Here is a 19117-nt window from a genome sequence, read left to right on the forward strand (position 1 = left end):
AGACCTCCTTATTCTTTATCTTTTAGGCACCTGGAAGGATGTTAATGTAAGCAGGATGTAGAAAAAGATACATAGTAGTTTTGATGTTAGCAACACTAGACTTTTGAGTTAATTGCTTCTCTTTTGCTATAAATCACTGCACTCCCTCTACTTGTTATAAGTTGCTGTATCCTTGCTGTCTAAGAATGTAACTTTCTTTAGTGCTTTCCGAGAGTGGCACCAGACCTTGGGAAGATCAACACAAATAAGTCTTGTGGTTGACAAACCCTTATCAGAAAAAAGGCTGTAAAATGTTAATTGGCCCTTTTGGTTGGAAGATGATGTAAATTACCTAAGACTTGTGTATACAATTAGGTATGCAGAGAGAAAAGCCTGGTTTTGATAAGAGTCTGGACTGCTAACGCTGCATAACTTTGTGTTACCCATTGATCTCCATGTTTTATCAAAAGTATAAAAGGCCTTCTGAACAATAAAGGACGGGACCAGATTCTCAGACCAGTTTCTCGGACTAGTCTCGGCCTGGTGTCTTGGGAATATGGCTCCCCCCGTGTCTCTCTCTCTCTCTCTTTTTCTCTCCCTTTTCTTCCCTCTGCTCTTTACTTTAATTTCAGGCTGAATTTCCATCTGGGGCGCGGAGGCTCGCCAGGTCTACTTATTTGCCCTGGTTATTAAGATCCGCGAGAAAGGGAGCTTAAGGCGAGGCACCCTTAGATATTCAAGCGGGCACCGGTGGCCCAACGTAGATGGTGCAAATTCCTTGTCTGGAATTTTATTGGTCTTCCGCGTAAACCAAGCTATTCAGCCCTCTTTCTCCACTTAATCTTCCTACTGCACTACAGTTTCTTAATCTAATCTTATATTAATAAATAAACAAGTCTTTCCACGCCAACGCCGTCCACCCTTCGAATTCCCTGGATCCACCGGGGCTGGACCCCGGCAATACCCGTCTCCACTAGAGAGGAAGCACGATGATCCCGCCCACATCCAGAGGAGCCCCGTTTCCCCCTCGGAGCTCGAGATGAGGGATCCTTTCCCTGCTTTCAACGGGAAAGAATTCCCGGCGTTCCCGTCGCATCTCAAGAGGAGGCACTCTCAACAGGAAAGGCGAGAGGAACTCCATGGTCGTACCACCATTCCAAGAGTCCCCCAGATGTCTCAGTCCATTCCAGAGGAACCTCTTTGCCCTGCACTGGCTCATCTTTCACGCCGAGGATCGACTCACACCACGGTGGAACGTGGGACAGCCCTGTGGGAAAGCCTCGAGGGAAAACCACAGATCCTTTGATCCACGCGACGGGAAGCGTGACATTGCTGCTACAGCCTGGAAAGAAAACGCACGTGCATGCCCCCACTCGAGACGAGGCCTGACTCCCCTGCGGAGACTCCAGAAGTACCCAAAGATCCATGTCAGCCCCTGAGAGGAATCCTCGTTTCCGGCCCTGACTCCACACAAGGATTTTGGCCCCGGTATCGACGGGAGAGGAATCCCGCGAGGCCCCCTAGCAACTCGCATGTGGACTGGCCTCTCCTGAGGCCACCAGGGCGGGTCCCTGAGGTCCCCGTCGTAACTCGAGAACACCTGCCGCATCTCGAGAAAATCCAGGAAGTTCTCCCTTCCAGGCGAGATGAGGCCTATTTCCGATGAGGCGTCTGGAGACTAATGACACCTAACCTCTGGAACTTCGAAAGGGTCTTTCACACCCTTGCTGCAACTCAAGAAGTTCACTTCCATACCCGTCTCCACTCGAGAGGAAGCAGGATGGTCCCGCCCACATCCAGAGGAGCCCCGTTTCCCCCTCGTAGCTCGAGATGAGGGATCCTTTGCCTGCTTTCAACGGGAAAGAATTCCCGGCGTTCCCGTCGCATCTCAAGAGGAGGCACTCTCAACAGGAAAGGCGAGAGGAACTCCATGGTCGTACCACCATTCCAAGAGTCCCCCAGATGTCTCAGTCCATTCCAGAGGAAGCTCTTTGCCCTGCACTGGCTCATCTTTCACGCCGAGGATCGACTCACACCACGGTGGCACGTGGGACAGCCCTGTGGGAAAGCCTCGAGGGAAAGCCTCGAGGGAAAACCACAGATCCTATGATCCACGCGACGGGAAGCGTGACATTGCTGCTACAGCCTGGAAGGAAAGCGCACGTGCATGCCCCCCTCGAGACGAGGCCTGACTCCCCTGGGGAGACTCCAGAAGTACCCAAAGATCCATGTCAGCCCCTGAGAGGAATCCTCGGTTCCGGCCCTGACTCCACACAAGGTTTTTGGCCCCGGTATCGACGGGAGAGGAATCCCGAGAGGCCCCCTAGCAACTCGCATAGGGACTGGCCTCTCCTGAGGCCACCAGGGCGGGTCCCAGAGGTCCCCGTCGTAACTCGAGAACACCTGCCGCAACTCGAGAAAATCCAGGAAGTTCTCCCTTCCAGGCGAGATGAGGCCTATTTCTGATGAGGCGTCTGGAGACTAATGACACCTAACCTCTGGAACTTCGAAAGGGTCTTTCACACCCTTGCTGCAACTCAAGAAGTTCACCGCCATACCCGTCTCCACTCGAGAGGAAGCACGATGGTCCCGCCCACATCCAGAGGAGCCCCGTTTCCCCCTCGTAGCTCGAGATGAGGGATCCTTTTCCTGCTTTCAACGGGAAAAAATTCCCGGCGTTCCCGTCGCATCTCAAGAGGAGGCACTCTCAACAGGAAAGGCGAGAGGAACTCCATGGTCGTACCACCATTCCAAGAGTCCCCCAGATGTCTCAGTCCATTCCAGAGGAACCTCTTTGCCCTGCACTGGCTCATCTTTCACGCCGAGGATCGACTCACACCACGGTGGCACGTGGGACAGCCCTGTGGGAAAGCCTCGAGGGAAAACCACAGATCCTTTGATCCACGCGAAGGGAAGCGTGACATTGCTGCTACAGCCTGGAAAGAAAACGCACGTGCATGCCCCCACTCGAGACGAGGCCTGACTCCCCTGGGGAGACTCCAGAAGTACCCAAAGATCCATGTCTGCCCCTGAGAGGAATCCTCGGTTCCGGCCCTGACTGCACACAAGGTTTTTGGCCCCGGTATCGACGGGAGAGGAATCCCGCGAGGCCCCCTAGCAACTCGCATGTGGCCTGGCCTCTCCTGAGGCCACCAGGGCGGGTCCCTGAGGTCCCCGTCGTAACTCGAGAACACCTGCCGCATCTCGAGAAAATCCAGGAAGTTCTCCCTTCCAGGCGAGATGAGGCCTATTTCCGATGAGGCGTCTGGAGACTAATGACACCTAACCTCTGGAACTTCGAAAGGGTCTTTCACACCCTTGCTGCAACTCAAGAAGTTCACTTCCATACCCGTCTCCACTAGAGAGGAAGCAGGATGGTCCCGCCCACATCCAGAGGAGCCCCGTTTCCCCCTCGTAGCTCGAGATGAGGGATCCTTTGCCTGCTTTCAACGGGAAAGAATTCCCGGCGTTCCCGTCGCATCTCAAGAGGAGGCACTCTCAACAGGAAAGGCGAGAGGAACTCCATGGTCGTACCACCATTCCAAGAGTCCCCCAGATGTCTCAGTCCATTCCAGAGGAAGCTCTTTGCCCTGCACTGGCTCATCTTTCATGCAGAGGATCGACTCACACCACGGAGGCACGTGGGACAGCCCTGTGGGAAAGCCTCGAGGGAAAGCCTCGAGGGAAAATCACAGATCCTTTGATCCACGCTTCGGGAAGCGTGACATTGCTGCTACAGCCTGGAAGGAAAACACACGTGCATGCCCCCACTCGAGACGAGGCCTGACTCCCCTGGGGAGACTCCAGAAGTACCCAAAGATCCATGTCAGCCCCTGAGAGGAATCCTCGGTTCCGGCCCTGACTCCACACAAGGTTTTTGGCCCCGGTATCGACGGGAGAGGAATTCCGAGAGGCCCCCTAGCAACTCGCATGTGGACTGGCCTCTCCTGAGGCCACCAGGGCGGGTCCCTGAGGTCCCCATCGTAACTCGAGAACACCTGCCGCATCTCGAGAAAATCCAGGAAGTTCTCCCTTCCAGGCGAGATAAGGCCTATTTCCGATGAGGCGTCTGGAGACTAATGACACCTAACCTCTGGAACTTCGAAAGGGTCTTTCACACCCTTGCTGCAACTCAAGAAGTTCACCGCCATACCCGTCTCCACTCGAGAGGAAGCACGATGGTCCCGCCCACATCCAGAGGAGCCCCGTTTCCCCCTCGTAGCTCGAGATGAGGGATCCTTTGCCTGCTTTCAACGGGAAAGAATTCCCGGAGTTCCCGTCGCATCTCAAGAGGAGGCACTCTCAACAGGAAAGGCGAGAGGATCTCCATGGTCGTACCACCATTCCAAGAGTCCCCCAGATGTTTCAGTCCATTCCAGAGGAACCTCTTTGCCCTGCACTGGCTCATCTTTCACGCCGAGGATCGACTCACACCACGGTGGCACGTGGGACAGCCCTGTGGGAAAGCCTCGAGGGAAAACCACAGATCCTTTGATCCACGCGACGGGAAGTGTGACATTGCTGCTACAGCATGGAAAGAAAACGCACGTGCATGCCCCCACTCGAGACGAGGCCTGACTCCCCTGCGGAGACTCCAGAAGTACCGAAAGATCCATGTCAGCCCCTGAGAGGAATCCTCGTTTCCGGCCCTGACTCCACACAAGGTTTTTGGCCCCGGTATCGACGGGAGAGGAATCCCGAGAGGCCCCCTAGCAACTCGCATGGGGACAGGCCTTTCCTGAGGCCACCAGGGCGGGTTCCTGAGGTCCCCGTCGTAACTCGAGAACACCTGCCGCAACTCGAGAAAATCCAGGAAGTTCTCCCTTCCAGGCGAGATGAGGCCTATTTTCGATGATGCGTCTAGAGACTAATGACACCTAACCTCTGGAACTTCGAAAGGGTCTTTCACACCCTTGCTGCAACTCAAGAAGTTCACCGCCATACCCGTCTCCACTCGAGAGGAAGCACGATGGTCCCGCCCACATCCAGAGGAGCCCCGTTTCCCCCTCGTAGCTCGAGATGAGGGATCCTTTCACTGCTTTCAACGGGAAAGTATTCCCGTCATTCCCGTCGCATCTCAAGAGGAGGCACTCTCAACAGGAAAGGCGAGAGGAACTCCATGGTCGTACCACCATTCCAAGAGTCCCCCAGATGTCTCAGTCCATTCCAGAGGAAACTCTTTGCCCTGCACTGGCTCATCTTTCATGCCGAGGATCGACTCACACCACGGTGGCACGTGGGACAGCCCTGAGGGAAAGCCTCGAGGGAAAGCCTCGAGGGAAAACCACAGATCCTTTGATCCACGCGAAGGGAAGCGTGACATTGCTGCTACAGCCTGGAAGGAAAGCGCACGTGCATGCCCCCACTCGAGACGAGGCCTGACTCCCCTGGGGAGACTCCAGAAGTACCCAAAGATCCATGTCAGCCCCTGAGAGGAATCCTCGGTTCCGGCCCTGACTCCACACAAGGTTTTTGGCCCCGGTATCGACGGGAGAGGAATCCCGAGAGGCCCCCTAGCAACTCGCATGGGGACTGGCCTCTCCTGAGGCCACCAGGGCGGGTCCCTGAGGTCCCCGTCGTAACTCGAGAACACCTGCCCCAACTCGAGAAAATCCAGGAAGTTCTCCCTTCCAGGCGAGATGAGGCCTATTTCTGATGAGGCGTCTGGAGACTAATGACAACTAACCTCTAGAACTTCGAAAGGGTCTTTCACACCCTTGCTGCAACTCAAGAAGTTCACCGCCATACCCGTCTCCACTCGAGAGGAAGCACGATGGTCCCGCCCACATCCAGAGGAGCCCCGTTTCCCCCTCGTAGCTCGAGATGAGGGATCCTTTCCCTGCTTTCAACGGGAAAGAATTCCAGGCGTTCCCGTCGCATCTCAAGAGGAGGCACTCTCAACAGGAAAGGCGAGAGGAACTCCATGATCGTACCACCATTCCAAGAGTCCCCCAGATGTATCAGTCCATTCCAGAGGAACCTCTTTGCCCTGCACTGGCTCATCTTTCACGCCGAAGATCGATTCACACCACGGTGGCACGTGGGACAGCCCTGTGGGAAAGCCTGGAGGGAAAACCACAGATCCTTTGATTCATGGGTCGAGAAGCGTGACATTGCTGCTACAGCTTGGAAGGATAGCGCACGTGCATGCCCCCACTCGAGACGAGGCCTGACTCCCCTGCGGAGACTCCAGAAGTACCCAAAGATCCATGTCAGCCCCTGAGAGGAATCCTCGGTTCCGGCCCTGACTCCACACAAGGTTTTTGGCCCCGGTTTCGACGGGAGAGGAATTCCGAGAGGCCCCCTAGCAACTCGCATGTGGACTGGCCTCTCCTGAGGCCACCAGGGCGGGTCCCTGAGGTCCCCGTCGTAACTCGAGAACACCTGCCGCATCTCGAGAAAATCCAGGAAGTTCTCCCTTCCAGGCGAGAAGAATCCTATTTCCGATGAGGCGTCTGGAGACTAATGACACCTAACCTCTGGAATTTCGAAAGGGTCTTTCACACCCTTGCTGCAACTCAAGAAGTTCACTTCCATACCCGTCTCCACTCGAGAGGAAGCAGGATGGTCCCGCCCACATCCAGAGGAGCCCCGTTTCCCCCTCGTAGCTCGAGATGAGGGATCCTTTGCCTGCTTTCAACGGGAAAGAATTCCCGGCGTTCCCATCGCATCTCAAGAGGAGGCACTCTCAACAGGAAAGGCGAGAGGAACTCCATGGTGGTACCACCATTCCAAGAGTCCCCCAGATGTCTCAGTACATTCCAGAGGAAGCTCTTTGCCCTGCACTGGCTCATCTTTCACGCAGAGGATCGACTCACACCACGGTGGCACGTGGGACAGCCCTGTGGGAAAGCCTCGAGGGAAAGCCTCGAGGGAAAACCACAGATCCTATGATCCACGCGACGGGAAGCGTGACATTGCTGCTACAGCCTGGAAGGAAAGTGCACGTGCATGCCCCCTCACGAGACGAGGCCTGTCTCCCCTGGCGAGACTCCAGAAGTACCCAAAGATCCATATCAGCCCCTGAGAGGAATCCTCGGTTCTGGCCCTGACTCCACACAAGGTTTTTGGCCCCGGTATCGACGGGAGAGGAATCCCGAGAGGCCCCCTAGCAACTCGCATGGTGACTGGCCACTCCTGAGGCCACCAGGGCGGGTCCCTGAGGTCCCCGTCGTAACTCGAGAACACCTGCCGCAACTCGAGAAAATCCAGGAAGTTCTCCCTTCCAGGCGAGATGAGGCCTATTTCCGATGAGGCGTCTGGAGACTAATGACACCTTACCTCTGGAACTTCGAAAGGGTCTTTCACACCCTTGCTGCAACTCAAGAAGTTCACCGCCATACCCGTCTCCACTCGAGAGGAAGCACGATGGTCCCGCCCACATCCAGAGGAGCCCCGTTTCCCCCTCGTAGCTCGAGATGAGGGATCCTTTGCCTGCTTTCAACGGGAAAGAATTCCCGGAGTTCCCGTCGCATCTCAAGAGGAGGCACTCTCAACAGGAAAGGCGAGAGGAACTCCATGGTCGTACCACCATTCCAAGAGTCCCCCAGATGTCTCAGTCCATTCCAGAGGAACCTCTTTGCCCTGCACTGGCTCATCTTTCACGCCGAGGATCGACTCACACCACGGTGGCACGTGGGACAGCCCTGTGGGAAAGCCTCGAGGGAAAACCACAGATCCTTTGATCCACGCGACCGGAAGCGTGACATTGCTGCTACAGCATGGAAAGAAAACGCACGTGCATGCCCCCACTCGAGACGAGGCCTGACTCCCCTGAGGAGACTCCAGAAGTACCCAAAGATCCATGCCAGCCCCTAAGAGGAATCCTCGTTTCCGGCCCTGACTCCACACAAGGTTTTTGGCCCCGGTATCGACGGGAGAGGAAACCCGAGAGGCCCCCTAGCAACTCGCATGTGGACTGGCCTCTCCTGAGGCCACCAGGGCGGGTCCCTGAGGTCCCCGTCGTAACTCGAGAACACCTGCCGCATCTCGAGAAAATCCAGGAAGTTCTCCCTTCCAGGCGAGATGAGGCCTATTTCCGATGAGGCGTCTGGAGACTAATGACACCTAACCTCTGGAACTTCGAAAGGGTCTTTCACACCCTTGCTGCAACTCAAGAAGTTCACCGCCATACCCGTCTCCACTCGAGAGGAAGCACGATGGTCCCGCCCACATCCAGAGGAGCCCCGTTTCCCCCTCGTAGCTCGAGTTGAGGGATCCTTTGCCTGCTTTCAACGGGAAAGAATTCCCGGCGTTCCCGTCGCATCTCAAGAGGAGGCACTCTCAACAGGAAAGGCGAGAGGAACTCCATGGTCGTACCACCATTCCAAGAGTCCCCCAGATGTCTCAGTCCATTCCAGAGGAACCTCTTTGCCCTGCACTGGCTCATCTTTCACGCCGAGGATCCACACACACCACGGTGGCACGTGGGACAGCCCTGTGGGAAAGCCTCGAGGGAAAGCCTCGAGGGAAAACCACAGATCCTATGATCCACGCTTCGGGAAGCGTGACATTGCTGCTACAGCCTGGAAGGAAAGCGCACGTGCATGCCCCCACTCGAGACGAGGCCTGACTCCCCTGGGGAGACTCCAGAAGTACCCAAAGATCCATGTCAGCCCCTGAGAGGAATCGTCGGTTCCGGCCCTGACTCCACACAAGGTTTTTGGCCCCGGTATCGACGGGAGAGGAATCCCGAGAGGCCCCCTAGCAACTCGCATGGGGACTGGCCTTTCCTGAGGCCACCAGGGCGGGTCCCTGAGGTCCCCGTCGTAACTCGAGAACACCTGCCGCAACTCGAGAAAATCCAGGAAGTTCTCCCTTCCAGGCGAGATGAGGCCTATTTCCGATGAGGCGTCTGGAGACTAATGACACCTAACCTCTGGAACTTCGAAAGGGTCTTTCACACCCTTGCTGCAACTCAAGAAGTTCACCGCCATACCCGTCTCCACTCGAGAGGAAGCACGATGGTCCCGCCCACATCCAGAGGAGCCCCGTTTCCCCCTCGTAGCTCGAGATGAGGGATCCTTTCCCTGCTTTCAACGGGAAAGTATTCCCGTCATTCCCGTCGCATCTCAAGAGGAGGCACTCTCAACAGGAAAGGCGAGAGGAACTCCATGGTCGTACCACCATTCCAAAGTCCCCCAGATGTCTCAGTCCATTCCAGAGGAAACTCTTTGCCCTGCACTGGCTCATCTTTCATTCCGAGGATCGACTCACACCACGGTGGCACGTGGGACAGCCCTGAGGGAAAGCCTCGAGCGAAAGCCTCGAGGGAAAACCACAGATCCTTTGATTCACGCGAAGGGAAACGTGACATTGCTGCTACAGCCTGGAAGGAAAGCGCACGTGCATGCCCCCACTCGAGACGAGGCCTGACTCCCCTGGGGAGACTCCAGAAGTACCCAAAGATCCATGTCAGCCCCTGAGAGGAATCCTCGGTTCCGGCCCTGACTCCACACAAGGTTTTTGGCCCCGGTATCGACGGGAGAGGAATCCCGAGAGGCGCCCTAGCAACTCGCATGGGGACTGGCCTCTACTGAGGCCACCAGGGCGGGTCCCTGAGGTCCCCGTCGTAACTCGAGAACACCTGCCGCAACTCGAGAAATTCCAGGAAGTTCTCCCTTCCAGGCGAGATGAGGCCTATTTCCGATGAGGCGTCTGGAGACTAATGACACCTAACCTCTGGAAATTCGAAAGGGTCTTTCACACCCTTGCTGCAACTCAAGAAGTTCACCGCCATACCCGTCTCCACTCGAGAGGAAGCACGATGGTCCCGCCCACATCCAGAGGAGTCCCGTTTCCCCCTCGTAGCTCGAGATGAGGGATCCTTTCCCTGCTTTCAACGGGAAAGAATTCCCGGCGTTCCCGTCGCATCTCAAGAGGAGGTACTCTCAACAGGAAAGGCGAGAGGAACTCCATGGTCGTACCACCATTCCAAGAGTCCCCCAGATGTCTCAGTCCATTACAGAGGAACCTCTTTGCCCAGCACTGGCTCATCTTTCACGCCGAGGATCGACTCACACCACGGTGGCACGTGGGACAGCCCTGTGGGAAAGCCTCGAGGGAAAGACTCAAGGGAAAACCACAGATCCTTTGATCCACGCCACGGGAAGCGTGACATTGCTGCTACAGCCTGAAAGGAAAGCGCAAGTGCATGCCCCCACACGAGACGAGGCCTGACTCCCCTGGGGAGACTCCAGAAATACCCAAAGATCCATGTCAGCACCTGAGAGGAATCCTCGGTTCCGGCCCTGACTCCACACAAGGTTTTTGGACCCGGTATCGACGGGAGAGGAATCCCGAGAGGCCCCCTAGCAACTCGCATGGGGACTGGCCTCTCCTGAGGCCACCAGGGCGGGTCCCTGAGGTCCCCGTCGTAACTCGAGAACACCTGCCGCAACTCGAGAAAATCCAGGAAGTTCTCCCTTCCAGGCGAGATGAGGCCTATTTCCGATGAGGCGTCTGGAGACTAATGACACCTAACCTCTGGAACTTCGAAAGGGTCTTTCACATCCTTGCTGCAACTCAAGAAGTTCACCGCCATAACCGTCTCCAGTCGAGAGGAAGCACGATGGTCCCGCCCACACCCAGAGGAGCCTCGTTTCCCCCTCGGAGCTCGAGATGAGGGATCCTTTCCCTGCTTTCAACGGGAAAGAATTCCCGGCGTTCCCGTCGCATCTCAATAGGAGGCACTCTCAACAGGAAAGGCGAGAGGAACTCCATGGTCGTACCACCATTCCAAGAGTCCACCAGATGTCTCAGTCCATTCCAGAGGAACCTCTTTGCCCTGCACTGGCTCATCTTTCACGCCGAGGATCGACTCACACCACGGTGGCACGTGGGACAGCCCTATGGGAAAGCCTCGAGGGAAAGCCTCGAGGGAAAACCACAGATCCTTTGATCCACGTGACGGGAAGCGTGACATTGCTGCTACAGCCTGGAAGGAAAGCGCACGTGCATGCCCCCACTCGAGACGAGGCCTGACTCCCCTGGGGAGACTCCACAAGTACCCAAAGATCCATGTCAGCCCCTGAGAGGAATCCTCGGTTCCGGCCCTGACTTCACACAAGGTTTTTGGCTCCGGTATCGACGGGAGAGGAATCCCGAGAGGCCCCCTAGCACCACGCATGGGGACTGGCCTCTCCTGAGGCCACCAGGGCGGGTCCCTGAGGTCCCCGTCGTAACTCGAGAACACCTGCCGCAACTCGAGAAAATCCAGGAAGTTCTCCCTTCCAGGCGAGATGAGGCCTATTTCCGATAAGGCGTCTGGAGACTAATGACACCTAACCTCTGGAACTTCGAAAGGGTCTTTCACACCCTTGCTGCAACTCAAGAAGTTCACCGCCATACCCGTCTCCACTCGAGAGGAAGCACGATGGTCCCGCCCACATCCAGAGGAGGCCCGTTTCCCCCTCGTAGCTCGAGATGAGGGATCCTTTCCCTGCTTTCAACGGGAAAGAATTCCCGGCGTTCCCGTCGCATCTCAAGAGGAGGCACTCTCAACAGGAAAGGCGAGAGGAACTCCATGGTCGTACCACCATTCCAAGAGTCCCCCAGAAGTCTCAGTCCATTCCAGAGGAACCTCTTTGCCCTGCACTGGCTCATCTTTCACGCCGAGGATCGACTCACACCACGGTGGCACGTGGGACAGCCCTGTGGGAAAGCCTCTAGGGAAAGCTTCGAGGGAAAACCACAGATCCTTTGATCCACGCGACGGGAAGCGTGACATTGCTGCTACAGCCTGGAAGGAAAGCGCACGTGCATGCCCCCACTCGAGACGAGGCCTGACTCCCCTGGGGAGACTCCAGAAGTACACAAAGATCCATGTCAGCCCCTGAGAGGAATCCTCGGTTCCGGCCCTGACGCCACACAAGGTTTTTGGCCCCGGTATCGACGGGAGAGGAATCCCGAGAGGCCCCCTAGCAACTCGCATGGGGACTGGCCTCTCCTGAGGCCACCAGGGCGGGTCCCTGAGGTCCCCGTCGTAACTCGAGAACACCTGCCGCAACTAGAGAAAATCCAGAAAGTTCTCCCTTGCAGGCGAGATGAGGCCTATTTCCGATGAAGCGTCTAGAGACTAATGACACCTAACCTCTGGAACTTCGAAAGGGTCTTTCACACCCTTGCTGCAACTCAAGAAGTTCACCGCCATACCCGTCTCCACTCGAGAGGAAGCACCATGGTCCCGCCCACATCCAGAGGAGCCCCGTTTACCCCTCGGAGCTCGAGATGAGGGATCCTTTCCCTGCTTTCAAGGGGAAAGAATTCCCGGCGTTCCCGTCGCATCTCAATAGGAGGCACTCTCAACAGGAAAGGCGAGAGGAACTCCATGGTCGTACCACCATTCCAAGAGTCCCCCAGATGTCTCAGTCCATTCCAGAGGAACCTCTTGGCCCTGCACTGGCTCATCTTTCACGCCGAGGATCGACTCACACCACGGTGGCACGTGGGACAGCCCTGTGGGAAAGCCTCGAGGGAAAGCCTCGAGGGAAAACCAAAGATCCTTTGATCCACGCGACGGGAAGCGTGACATTGATGCTACAGCCTGGAAGGAAAGTGCACGTGCATGCCCCCACTCGAGACGAGGCCTGACTCCCCTGGGGAGACTCCACAAGTACCCAAAGATCCATGTCAGCCCCTGAGAGGATTCCTCGGTTACGGCCCTGACTTCACACAAGGTTTTTAGCGCCGGTATCGACGGGAGAGGAATCCCGAGAGGCCCCCTAGCACCTCGCATGGGGACTGGCCTCTCCTGAGGCCACCAGGGCGGGTCCCTGAGGTCCCCGTCGAAACTCGAGAACACCTGCCGCAACTCAAGAAAATGCAGGAAGTTCTCCCTTCCAGGCGAGATGAGGCCTATTTCCGATAAGGCGTCTGGAGACTAATGACACCTAACCTCTGGAACTTCGAAAGGGTCTTTCACACCCTTGCTGCAACTCAAGAAGTTCACCGCCATACCCGTCTCCACTCGAGAGGAAGCACGATGGTCCCGCCCACATCCAGAGGAGCCCCGTTTCCCCCTCGTAGCTCGAGATGAGGGATCCTTTCCCTGCTTTCAACGGGAAAGAATTCAAGGCGTTCCCGTCGCATCTCAAGAGGAGGCACTCTCAACAGGAAAGGCGAGAGGAACTCCATGGTCGTACCACCATTCCAAGAGTCCCCCAGATGTCTCAGTCCATTCCAGAGGAACCTCTTTGCCCTGCACTGGCTCATCTTTCACGCCGAGGATCGACTCACACCACGGTGGCACGTGGGTCAGCCCTGTGGGAAAGCCTCGAGGGAAAGCCTCGAGGGAAAACCACAGATCCTTTGATCCACGAGACGGGAAGCGTGACATTGCTGCTACAGCCTGGAAGGAAAGCGCACGTACATGCCCCCACTCGAGACGAGGCCTGACTCCCTTGGGGAGACTGCAGAAGTACCCAAAGATCCATGTCAGCCCCTGAGAGGAATCCTCGCTTCCGGCCCTGACTCCACACAAGGTTTTTGGCCCTGGTATCAACGGGAGAGGAATCCCGAGAGGCCCCCTAGCACCTCGCATGGGGACTGGCCTCTCCTGAGGCCACCAGGGCGGGTCCCTGAGGTCCCCGTCGTAACTCGGGAACACCTGCCGCAACTCGAGAAAATCCAGGAAGTTCTCCCTTCCAGGCGAGATGAGGCCTATTTCCGATGAGGCGTCTGGAGACTAATGACACCTAACCTCTGGAACTTCGAAAGGGTCTTTCACACCCTTGCTGCAACTCAAGAAGTTCACCGCCATACCCGTCTCCACTCGAGAGGAAGCACGATGGTCCCGCCCACATCCAGAGGAGCCCCGTTTTCCCCTCGGAGCTCGAAATGGGGGATCCTTTCCCTGCTTTCAACGGGAAAGAATTCCCGGCGTTCCCGTCGCATCTCAAGAGGAGGCACTCTCAACAGGAAAGGCGAGAGGAACTCCATGGTCGTACCACCATTCCAAGAGTCCCCCAGATGTCTCAGTCCATTCCAGAGGAAACTCTTTGCCCTGCACTGGCTCATCTTTCACGCCGAGGATCGACTCACACCACGGTGGCACGTGGGACAGCCGTGTGGGAAAGCCTCGAGGGAAAGCCTCGAGGGAAAACAACAGACCCTTTGATCCACGCTACGGGAAGCGTGACATTGCTGCTACAGCCTGGAAGGAAAGCGCACGTGCATGCCCCCACTCGAGACGAGGCCTGTGTCCCCTGGCGAGACTCCAGAAGTACCCAAAGATCCATATCAGCCCCTGAGAGGAATCCTCGGTTCCGGCCCTGACTCCACACAAGGTTTTAGGCCCCGGTATCGACGGGAGAGGAATCCCGAGAGGCCCCCTAGCAACTCGCATGGTGACTGGCCTCTCCTGAGGCCACCAGGGCGGGTCCCTGAGGTCCCCGTCGTAACTCGGGATAACCTGCCGCAACTCGAGAAAATCCAGGAAGTTCTCCCTTCCAGGCGAGATGAGGCCTATTTCCGATGAGGCGTCTGGAGATAAATGACACCTAACTTCTGGAACTTCGAAAGGGTCTTTCACACCCTTGCTGCAACTCAAGAAGTTCACCGCCATACCCGTCTCAACTCGGGAGGAAGCACGATGGTCCCGCCCACATCCAGAGGAGTCCCGTTTCCCCCTCGTAGCTCGAGATGAGGGATCCTTTCCCTGCTTTCAACGGGAAAGAATTCCCGGCGTTCCCGTCGCATCTCAAGAGGAGGTACTCTCAACAGGAAAGGCGAGAGGAACTCCATGGTCGTACCACCATTCCAAGAGTCCCCCAGATGTCTCAGTCCATTACAGAGGAACCTCTTTGCCCTGCACTGGCTCATCTTTCACGCCGAGGATCGACTCACACCACGGTGGCACGTGGGACAGCCCTGTGGGAAAGCCTCGAGGGAAAGACTCAAGGGAAAACCACAGATCCTTTGATCCACGCCACGGGAAGCGTGCCATTGCTGCTACAGCCTGGAAGGAAAGCGCAAGTGCATGCCCCCACACGAGACGAGGCCTGACTCCCCTGGGGAGACTCCAGAAATACCCAAAGATCCATGTCAGCACCTGAGAGGAATCCTCGGTTCCGGCCCTGACTCCACACAAGGTTTTTGGACCCGGTATCGACGGGAGAGGAATCCCGAGAGGCCCCCTAGCAACTCGCATGGGGACTGGCCTCTCCTGAGGCCACCAGGGCGGGTCCCTGAGGTCCCCGTCGTAACTCGAGAACAACTGCCGCAACTCGAGAAAATCCAGGAAGTTCTCCCTTCCAGGCGAGATGAGGCCTATTTCCGATGAGGCGTCTGGAGACTAATGACACCTAACCTCTGGAACTTCGAAAGGGTCTTTCACATCCTTGCTGCAACTCAAGAAGTTCACCGCCATAACCGTCTCCAGTCGAGAGGAAGCACGATGGTCCCGCCCACATCCAGAGGAGCCTCGTTTCCCCCTCGGAGCTCGAGATGAGGGATCCTTTCCCTGCTTTCAACGGGAAAGAATTCCCGGCGTTCCCGTCGCATCTCAATAGGAGGCACTCTCAACAGGAAAGGCGAGAGGAACTCCATGGTCGTACCACCATTCCAAGAGTCCACCAGATGTCTCAGTCCATTCCAGAGGAACCTCTTTGCCCTGCACTGGCTCATCTTTCACGCCGAGGATCGACTCACACCACGGTGGCACGTGGGACAGCCCTATGGGAAAGCCTCGAGGGAAAGCCTCGAGGGAAAACCACAGATCCTTTGATCCACGTGACGGGAAGCGTGACATTGCTGCTACAGCCTGGAAGGAAAGCGCACGTGCATGCCCCCACTCGAGACGAGGCCTGACTCCCCTGGGGAGACTCCACAAGTACCCAAAGATCCATGTCAGCCCCTGAGAGGAATCCTCGGTTCCGGCCCTGACTTCACACAAGGTTTTTGGCTCCGGTATCGACGGGAGAGGAATCCCGAGAGGCCCCCTAGCACCTCGCATGGGGACTGGCCTCTCCTGAGGCCACCAGAGCGGGTCCCTGAGGTCCCCGTCGTAACTCGAGAACACCTGCCGCAACTCGAGAAAATCCAGGAAGTTCTCCCTTCCAGGCGAGATGAGGCCTATTTCCGATGAGGCGTCTGGAGACTAATGACACCTAACCTCTGGAACTTCGAAAGGGTCTTTCACAACCTTGCTGCAACTCAAGAAGTTCACCGCCATACCCGTGTCCACTCGAGAGGAAGCACGATGGTCCCGCCCACATCCAGAGGAGCCCCGTTTCCCCCTCGTAGCTCGAGATGAGGGATCCTTTCCCTGCTTTCAACGGGAAAGAATTCCCGGCGTTCCCGTCGCATCTCAAGAGGAGGCACTCTCAACAGGAAAGGCGAGAGGAACTCCATGGTCGTACCACCATTCCAAGAGTCCCCCAGATGTCTCAGTCCATTCCAGAGGAACCTCTTTGCCCTGCACTGGCTCATCTTTCACGCCGAGGATCGACTCAAACCACGGTGGCACGTGGGACAGCCCTGTGGGAAAGCCTCGAGGGAAAGCCTCGAGGGAAAACCGCAGATCCTTTGATCCACGCGACGTGAAGCGTGACATTGCTGCTACAGCCTGGAAGGAAAGTGCACGTGCATGCCCCCACACGAGACGAGGCCTGTCTCCCCTGGCGAGACTCCAGAAGTACCCAAAGATCCATATCAGTCCCTGAGAGGAATCCTCGGTTCCAGCCCTGTCTCCACACAAGGTTTTTGGCCCCGGTATCGACGAGAGAGGAATCCCGAGGGGCCCCCTAGCAACACGCATAGGGACTGGCCTCTCCTGAGGCCAACAGGGCGGGTCCCTGAGGTCCCCGTCGTAACTCGAGAACACCTGCCGCAACTCGAGAAAATCAAGGAAGTTCTCCCTTCCAGGCGAGATGAGGCCTATTTCCGATGAGGCGTCTGGAGACTAATGACACCTAACCTCTGGAACTTCGAAAGGGTCTTTCACACCCTTGCTGCAACTCAAGAAGTTCACCGCCATACCCGTCTCCACTCGAGAGAAAGCACGATGGTCCCGCCCACATCCAGAGGAGCCCCGTTTCCCCCTCGTAGCTCGAGATGAGGGATCCTTTCCCTGCTTTCAACGGGAAAGAATTCCCGGCGATCCCGTCGCATCTCAAGAGGAGGCACTCTCCACAGGAAAGCCGAGAGGAACTCCATGGTCGTACCACCATTCCACGAGTCCCCCAGATGTCTCAGTCCATTCCAGAGGAACCTCTTTGCCCTGCACTGGCTCATCTTTCACGCCGAGGATCGACTCACACCACGGTGGCACGTAGGACATCCCTGTGGGAAAGCCTCGAGGGAAAGCCTCGAGGGAAAACCACAGACCCTTTGATCCACGCGACGGGAAGCGTGACATTGCTGCTACAGCCTGGAAGGAAAGCGCACGTGCATGCCCCCACTCGAGACGAGGCCTGACTCCCCTGGGGAGACTCCACAAGTACCCAAAGATCCATGTCAGCCCCTGAGAGGAATCCTCGGTTCCGGCCCTGACTTCACACAAGGTTTTTGGCTCCGGTATCGACGGGAGAGGAATCCCGAGAGGCCCCCTAGCACCTCGCATGGGGACTGGCCTCTCCTGAGGCCACCAGAGCGGGTCCCTGAGGTCCCCGTCGTAACTCGAGAACACCTGCCGCAACTCGAGAAAATCCAGGAAGTTCTCCCTTCCAGGCGAGATGAGGCCTATTTCCGATGAGGCGTCTGGAGACTAATGACACCTAACCTCTGGAACTTCGAAAGGGTCTTTCACAACCTTGCTGCAACTCAAGAAGTTCACCGCCATACCCGTGTCCACTCGAGAGGAAGCACGATGGTCCCGCCCACATCCAGAGGAGCCCCGTTTCCCCCTCGTAGCTCGAGATGAGGGATCCTTTCCCTGCTTTCAACGGGAAAGAATTCCCGGCGTTCCCGTCGCATCTCAAGAGGAGGCACTCTCAACAGGAAAGGCGAGAGGAACTCCATGGTCGTACCACCATTCCAAGAGTCCCCCAGATGTCTCAGTCCATTCCAGAGGAACCTCTTTGCCCTGCACTGGCTCATCTTTCACGCCGAGGATCGACTCAAACCACGGTGGCACGTGGGACAGCCCTGTGGGAAAGCCTCGAGGGAAAGCCTCGAGGGAAAACCGCAGATCCTTTGATCCACGCGACGTGAAGCGTGACATTGCTGCTACAGCCTGGAAGGAAAGTGCACGTGCATGCCCCCACACGAGACGAGGCCTGTCTCCCCTGGCGAGACTCCAGAAGTACCCAAAGATCCATATCAGTCCCTGAGAGGAATCCTCGGTTCCAGCCCTGTCTCCACACAAGGTTTTTGGCCCCGGTATCGACGAGAGAGGAATCCCGAGGGGCCCCCTAGCAACACGCATAGGGACTGGCCTCTCCTGAGGCCAACAGGGCGGGTCCCTGAGGTCCCCGTCGTAACTCGAGAACACCTGCCGCAACTCGAGAAAATCAAGGAAGTTCGCCCTTCCAGGCGAGATGAGGCCTATTTCCGATGAGGCGTCTGGAGACTAATGACACCTAACCTCTGGAACTTCGAAAGGGTCTTTCACACCCTTGCTGCAACTCAAGAAGTTCACCGCCATACCCGTCTCCACTCGAGAGAAAGCACGATGGTCCCGCCCACATCCAGAGGAGCCCCGTTTCCCCCTCGTAGCTCGAGATGAGGGATCCTTTCCCTGCTTTCAACGGGAAAGAATTCCCGGCGATCCCGTCGCATCTCAAGAGGAGGCACTCTCCACAGGAAAGCCGAGAGGAACTCCATGGTCGTACCACCATTCCACGAGTCCCCCAGATGTCTCAGTCCATTCCAGAGGAACCTCTTTGCCCTGCACTGGCTCATCTTTCACGCCGAGGATCGACTCACACCACGGTGGCACGTAGGACATCCCTGTGGGAAAGCCTCGAGGGAAAGCCTCGAGGGAAAACCACAGACCCTTTGATCCACGCGACGGGAAGCGTGACATTGCTGCTACAGCCTGGAAGGAAAGCGCACGTGCATGCCCCCACTCGAGACGAGGCCTGTCTCCCCTGGCGAGACTCCAGAAGTACCCAAAGATCCATGTCAGCCCCTGAGAGGAATCCTCGGTTCCGGCCCTGACTCCACACAAGGTTTTTGGCCCCGGTATCGACGGGAGAGG

This window comes from Capricornis sumatraensis, chromosome 12, assembly GCF_032405125.1.
Source record: "Capricornis sumatraensis isolate serow.1 chromosome 12, serow.2, whole genome shotgun sequence".
Classification (NCBI taxonomy): domain Eukaryota; kingdom Metazoa; phylum Chordata; class Mammalia; order Artiodactyla; family Bovidae; genus Capricornis; species Capricornis sumatraensis.